Here is an 8007-nt window from a genome sequence, read left to right on the forward strand (position 1 = left end):
ATGAACTTGAGTGGCATCCCATTCTTAATCCATAGGATTTAATAAAATGTCAACCCACCCTTTGAGGCTATAACAGCTTCAAGGTTTTCCGTGAGGTTTAGGAGTGTGTTTATGGGAATTTTTGGGGCATTTCTTGGGTGTGGCATGTGGTCGATTCTTCACTCATAATTTTTAACCACTCTTCCAGAAGCACATTTGTGAGGTCAGACACTGACGAGAAAGCCTGACTTACAGTTTCTGCGCTAATTTATCCCAAAGGTGTTCTATCAGGTAGAGGTCTGGACTCTGTGCAGGCCAGTCAAGTTTTTCCATACCAAACTTGGTCATTGATGTCTTTATGGATCGTGGTTTGTGCACTGCTGCACAAGGACGTGGCCCCAAACAAACTGTTCCCACAAAGCTGGGAGCATGAAATTGTCCAAAATGTCTTAGCATGGTGAAGGATTAAGATTTTATTCCCAAGTGTCGTCTTCATAGCAAATTCCAAATCCAGACTCATCCATCGAATTATCAGACAGAGACCTGTGATTCCCCACACCAGAGAAGAGAGTCTCCACTGCCCTAAAGTCCTGTGGCGACGTGCTTTACACCACTGCATTGGATACTTTGTATTGTGCTCGGTGATATAAGGCTTAGATGCAGCCGCTTGGCCATGGAAACACATTCTATGAAGCTCTCTGTTCTTGAGCTAATCTGAAGGTCACATGAAGATTGGAGATCTGTAGAGTTTGTATGTAGACAGTTGGTGACCTCTGCACACTAACCACATAAAATCACCACATTGTTGCTGATTACAGTCGCTCCCAATCACTTTCACAAGTGTTTGTAGAAGCGGTCTCCATGCCTAGGTGCTTGACTTTATACACCTGTGGCCATGGAAGTGATTGGAACACCTGAATTCAATGATTTAGATGGGTGAGTGAATACTTCTGGTGGTATAATGAATGTCATGAGTAGTAGGAGCAGTCACAATGATGTCTGAGCATTTTTGCTATGGAATTGGAGCTCACTAATAACCGTGCTTCCTGTGTAACAAACTTAAGGAAGAAATCCCATCCCAAGTCAGGTCATATTTCCTATGCGTGCTTTTTTTTATTTCAGCACAACATGTAATCCTTCTGTTTTCTTGTTCTCCTCTGTCCTTTTTCCACTGTGCATGTATGTGTGTGTTCTGCTGTTCCACTGATTTGCTTGGTGTGTGTCACAGTTAAACAGACACACACACACAGCACAAGAGAGATAGGTGAAGTGAAGATAACATTACTTGGGCTGACACCATATTAAGATACTTTAAGAACAATGACAATTTTGCCTAAATGCTGCACCCAGGTGTTGTTTAATGTGCTGCAGGCACTGTGTTTTTTCCCATCACCTTTTTTATTTTTTGTCTCTCCTGATGTGCTGCGTCTTCCTTCCTGTATCCCAGTTGTAGTGATTTATTAAGCACTGGGTTTTCCTCTTCCTCTTAATAAAACACACACTTTGGGAGTGTGGACCGGTGCTGTGTCTTCCTCCATGTAGCAGGAATTTTTTGAGGGGCAATAAAGCTTGCAGCTAAAGTAGAAGGCATCTTCTGAGGGAGGAGGTGGGAACTGATTTGCATATACAGAGATCTGTAGATACTAAATAAGGCAAAGGTGTAAAGCAGCAGAGGTGTAGTGAATGGTGCCATGCAATCTGAAGCAGGTTAACATTTACTTCTTTCTATTGATTCACCTCACTAAAGAATTTGTATTGATTTGGCCTGTGGACCTCCTGGAGTCGGTGACTTTTTTTGTAAACAGATCCACGATATGTGTGCACATGTACACCTGAGTAGAATCCAGTGTGATTTTTTTTGTGTGTGTGTGTATTTGATTATTTTTCATAGGAAACGAGGAGGCGTTTTTTTTTTCTTTCTTTTTTCTGACACCTCGTATTAGCCCTTTGTGGAAGGGAAGAGAGTGTGAATGAGATGCTGTGTATCCTGTGGGAGGTGAGATGTGCGATGCAACCATGTGTTTTGATGCTGACATGAGATTGACAGTGTGAGTGGTTGCCAGTGCTGCTGGGTGTCAGGCTTTCACATTTCTTGACCTGATGCAACTTGTATCTCATTATTTACACAAAATTAGAAAATAATAAAATGAAATAAAGAAAAAAACAACTGGAAACCAGTAAAACTACTATGTTACCAGTATCTGAGCTGGGGACCAGGAACAGAGACTTTTTCCTTCAAAATAAAACTGCAAAAACAAACTGTATAAAAGTCGGTGAAGCAAACACAGAAGTCCCATAAATGGCCACCAGGGGGCAATACGTTTTTTTTGTAAAAAATACTTTTTCTGCTGAGTTTATGATCTTTTATTTTTAAAAAGAAATAAAAAATCTCAATATTTTAAACCTGAGGTACCAGGTTTCTTCGACTCAGGTTTTTGAGTTTGCATAAACCTTTTGTTCATTTCTTGCAGGCTATCAATATGCTAATATTCAGTTTTGTTACTTAAGTTTCATATTCTTAGTTCTTGTTTGATTTTGTTTCCTTTGATGTCCTATCTGTCTTAGTCTCTCCTTGGTGTGTCCTCCCACCCTGTGTGTGGTCATGTCTGTAACATAAAGAAAAAAGAAGGAAAGACTAATTTCATTAGCATTCACTTACCGTATTTTTCAGACCATAAGGCGCACTGGATTATAAGGCGCACTGTCGATGAACGTGTCTATTTTCATACATAAGGCACACCAGATTATAGGGCGCATTAAGCAAAACAAAACAGTTAGATAAGTCAAACTTAATGTTGAATTCTCTTGCAGCTGCTCTATTCCCATGTTGTTGCAGTATATTAATGACTAAACTCGTATTGTGGATAGATTACCTCAGTTGTTTTCCTGACTGAAGTTTGGTCCATTTACAGCATTCTGTCATGCGATTGCATTTGTCCCTAACCATCGGGAACTTTTATCTAGTGGAAAAAAGTTAGCATTCATTTTCCAGCTTCACTGTGTTTATGTTATGCTAACATAGCTATGTCACTAGCGATCACGTAGCACGTCATTATATACCAGCTAGTCCAACTTCAGTAACCCTACAAAAGTAACTGCTGTTTAGTTTTCTGTCGCCATTTATGTTGGAAGTGATAGCACAACTGTACGTTTTAATTTTCTCGGAAATCGCTCAGTCAGAACATAGCATATCATGTTTAGGTGGAAGCCAGCGAGCTAACTTCCTGCTAACTTCTAACTTCGGTAAATTTAATAAATTCTGTTTACATGGATGCCTGGATGTCAAACTTCATTGTAAGACCTGATAAAGCAGCAACACTCATCATTTTATTAAAGATGAAAGAATTTAGACAGTTTTTAACTCTAAGTTATGCCACAGTGTTCGTTTGACTTCGGGACCCGAAGTGGACAGAGTTTGGACCCAGATTACTCCGCGTGGCTTGTGACTACGGTAGCCGTAATGCTCCGGCAGTTCATCAAATGGTGCGGCTTCATAGCTTACCAGAGTAGTACTAAAACATTTTTTGAGCGCTGTGTACCACATAAAATTGGTTTGAGGTCACTAAGCATAACCAGAATTCATACATAAGGCGCAGAAAATTCAAGGATTTTAAGTGCACCTTATAGTGCGGAAAATACGGTAGTATCATTTTATCACATAGCAGTTTAGAGTTTTGTCATGAGTTGTTATTGCTCATTTAAGTGTCCCAGCTAGTTTCCTAATATCTTAGCTAAATGGCTTCTCTGCACATGGAGTTCACTGAGGTCCTTTGAGTCTTTTTTGAAGATTTGTTGCAAAACAACTGCTTGTTGCTCCTGAAAAGGGATTCATAGTGGTCAGTGTTGGGGAGTAACGGAGTACATGTACCGCCGTTACGTATTAAAAATACAAAATATGAGTAACTGTATTCCGTTACAGTTACCGTTTAAAAAGGTGGTATTCAGAATACAGTTACTTTGTTGAAATAAATGGATTACACGGCGGTACTTTCCTGTTTCATTTTGTCGTGGGTCAGGATTGTTTGGGTTTTGTTTGACAGCTACGTGCTGTTGTTCCAGGCGGCAGTGTTACGGTTGCCATGGTTACAGGGCGACGCTCTCTCTCTCTCTCTCTCTGCGACTGTGTGTTTCCTGGGTGAGAGAGCGCCTTTTCGTTGTTGTTGTGCTAAGCTAACAGGCAGAATGCTACAAGCATAGCTCTAAAGAATGTAGCATCATGGGCAGTGTAGTCCGTGTTGCAGGGAGAATGGACTGCCATACACGTTATGGGTCTGTGAGCGCGAGGAGGGAGAAAAAGGGGAGTGGAAAGGTACGAGTTGTCATCGAGGAAAAACGGGAGCTGGAAGCATGTAAATATAATAATAACCACTTCAGCCAAGAAGAGTGCCTGACGAGCCCAGTTGTAAGTAAGCTATTAGGACTCGACTGTACACCGTGTTCGTGTTTTCCTCCGAAAATAATAAGTTCCGTTGGAGCAGTCTTTCAACGCCTCTCTCTGTCTCTCGCAAAAAAAGTTGACCCACACAACAAAGTCAAGCTATTTTTCGGCTACAAGCCGACAGGGACCCCGCTGTATTAGTCAGAGGTCCCTTTACTACAGTTCGGAGTCGCGGACCTTCAGTAATAGTAATAAATCACACAGCTATAGTACATTCACGTTGTTGTAAAAAGCATGATAAGTAATCCAAAGTATTCAGAACACGTTACTGTCATTGAGTAACGTAACGGAATACGTTACAGAATACATTTTGGGGCATGTATTCTGTATTCTGTAATGGAATACATTTTAAAAGTAACCTTCCCAACACTGATAGTGGTTTTGGGGCCAGAAAGTCAAAGCAACGAGCTAAATTAAACTTATAAATTCATGGGTTTGACACTGAAAAAAAACAAGAAAAAGAACAAAAATAAAACATTACACATATGTTCGTCTTATTATTGTTATTGTTAGTGTCTAAAATACAGATCTGATTGGAACAAAAAAATAGCCATTAACCCCTAAAAAGTACACGATAAAACATCATCAACAGCCTAAGCAAGTTACAAGCTACAATCAACCACAACCATACTGGGGATATTAAGTACAGCATAGCCAGTTTCCTACACTGCCTTCAAAGCACCACTGAAGTATGTGGCAATTTATTAGATTAATGTTATTAGTTCTACTTAATATAAAGTGTTAGGAGGACATTTGAGAGTAATCTGTTATCCAATTTCACAGGCAGTCTAAAAACGGGCCTTGGAATCTCCAGTGTCTCAATCTGCTACTCCCTCTCACTCTAATCTCCTCTCTTCCAGCTAGAGCCCAGGGAACAGGGGAGCTCCAGTGCCACTCAGAGGAGTGGCTAATCTGGGCACGGGCCGCCCAGGATCACTGCTCTGGTCCCGGGCCAGTGCTTTTGGCTAGCTCTCTCCTTCAGTTATAAGGTCCCTCCCACTGCTGGAAGCTGGCTTTGCTAGACAGCACAGTCACCAGCTACATCCCTTATGGAGGTATAGAGAGTGTGGTTGAGATCACAGATGACTGATAATGCCCCAGAGACAAAAAGAGTACATTTGCCAGAAGTAAAGTAGGCGATGGTAAACACACGACGGTGCTGTCCACTCGCTCAGGGCGATTATTTTCACAAAAGTTTGCTCCACTGTTTGCTCTAACACACCCCATCCTCCTCGTGTCAGTGCCATGCTGGAAGAAATGGACATTTGGAATCTCATCTTATCTCTTGTAAAGTAAATACATACCTTTTTCTGACACAAGTTAAAAGAAGATGATGCTTTCTTTGACATCCTATTCCTCTAGGTGATTTGGACTCTTCTTTCTTCCATTTTTCTGCTCACCTGTTTCAGAATTTCAGTGCACTACTCAGTGAACACAGTGAACTCTCTGCCTGTTTCTCTGAGCCCAAAAGGCCACAAGTCCTTGTTCTTTAAATACATTGTGATATGTTACCCTGCCTTTCAGGCCATCTATCGTGTATCCGCCCCTCCTTTTCTCAAATTGCTACATCGTCCAGATTCATCAGGGCATCTGCTTATAGTGCTACACCACTACCAGCACCAAGACTCCGGGGCAGGGGGTCCAGTCAGTCTCTCCAACCTTCATCTGTGATTCTGCTCAATGATGTCACTTCTCATTAGACTCTAACTGCCAAAAATGCTTGCATTTCACATTGGAGTTATACATTTTGCTCTTTTCAGAACTGACAGAAAAATTCCAAGAGAAAGGCCACCCAGCAGTTGTTTTTTTTTTACTCTTCAGTAAGCAGGACTTCTATATTCATAAGATTGTTGATCAGATCAGATTGTTATATACATCTGCAGTCATTTATATTTGGTGTTATTTTAATTTCTCTTTCGTTCCTCCTGCTTCTCCATATGCATACTTGGAGACAGGGGCGGAGCGTGGGGGTGGCTTACTGGGCTTAAGCCCGGGTTGTTTTGTCAGAAGCCCGGGGTCTTTTGGAGTGTAATTTTTTCATAGTTAGATGTCTGGCTGACAACTGTATAAAACAAAAAGTACACACAATATTCGAAGCACATAGTGCACACTGTGGGAATTTACGACTGTGCGTGAATCCCCCCTGATATTGGTATGATCCGAGCTCAGGCACTAAGCGACTGAGCGAGGGGGCGGGGCAGCTGCTGCCTGTGAGTGCGCTGTTGGAGAAACGGAGCCAGCCATACTAAGGAGAGCTTAAGTTTGACCAGGTACCAAAGCAAATCATTCGTACCGTACAAATAATGTAAATATGACGGTGCATCACGAAAGATTGATATCAAACTGATCACTTGACCAATATTACGTTACTTGCTCTTCAAGTGAATCAACAAATGGCGAAATGAAAAGCCGAACAAATGCTATTTTTTTTTAGAGAGTCTTAGCTTACGTGTGTTTATTTCATATTTTCAGTTCTTACCCTCCCCGACTAAATCGGTTTCAGTTATGTACTGAAACATAAGAATGGACATTAGAGGCTTCTTTCAAAGAAAAAACTCAGGTAAATGTTATTTTATATATTATGCTTTGTATGTTGTTCAGTATATTTCTATGCAAAACAAGGCTATGTCCACACGTACCCGGGTATTTTTGAAAACGCTGATTTTTCTATGCGTTTGCACCTTTCGTCCACACTTAAACGGCGTTTTTGGTCACTGAAAACGGGGATTTTTAAAAACTCTGGGCAGGGTGGATATTTTCTAAAACTCCGTTTTTGCATTTACGTGTGGATGAGAAAAACGGAGAAAACGCAGCGTCAAAGGTCTGCGCCTTTTTTTGACGTCATACTGTGCGCCACGTTATTGTTTCGGTGAAATGAATTTGTGTAATACTGTTACTGTTAATTCTACTCTCTGCAGTGTTTAAATGCTTACATATACACACAGTTACTGTCCCTCCACACATACGACTCGGTTCTGCTTCTATGCCCCAGCTTTGTTTACTTTTTCCCGCCGAGGCTTCTAGACTTCTGATTGGCCAACATTTCTACACGGTTAGGAATATAGCGTCACCTGCTGCTTTGGCATGTTCCTAGCAGCGTTTTCCTTCATTTCTGCCTTTACGTGTGGACGGGATTATTTTTTAAAACGAAAACGGAAAATCTCCGTTTTCAAAAATACCCGTGTACGTGTGGACGTAGCCAAAGAGGGATTTCAGTACACAGCAGGATATTCACATTTGTAACCAGATATTTACATACACTTTAGGGAGAAAACATAAAACATTTTTACTGTACAACATCAATTTAGAGTAAACTTTTGTTTTAGATAAATATTGAAATATATTTTGAATTAGTTAAATGTCAGAACAAAGAGAGACAGAGCTTCTATTTTTTTATCACTTTCATCAAAATTAGGAGTACATATACACTAAGTTTATTGTTAATTAATAAGAAAACTCCAGACGATTCCATTCTGAGCTGAAGAAGCTTCTGATAGGTTCGTAGAGTCCATGTGAGTAAATTGGTGGCACAGCTGTGGATGCATATAGAGCCTGTTTCTTTGACATGGGAAAATCAAGAGATGTCAACC

Source organism: Haplochromis burtoni, unplaced genomic scaffold, assembly GCF_018398535.1.
Source record: "Haplochromis burtoni strain Fernald_Lab_line unplaced genomic scaffold, NCSU_Asbu1 Contig_506, whole genome shotgun sequence".
Taxonomy (NCBI): Eukaryota; Metazoa; Chordata; class Actinopteri; order Cichliformes; family Cichlidae; genus Haplochromis; species Haplochromis burtoni.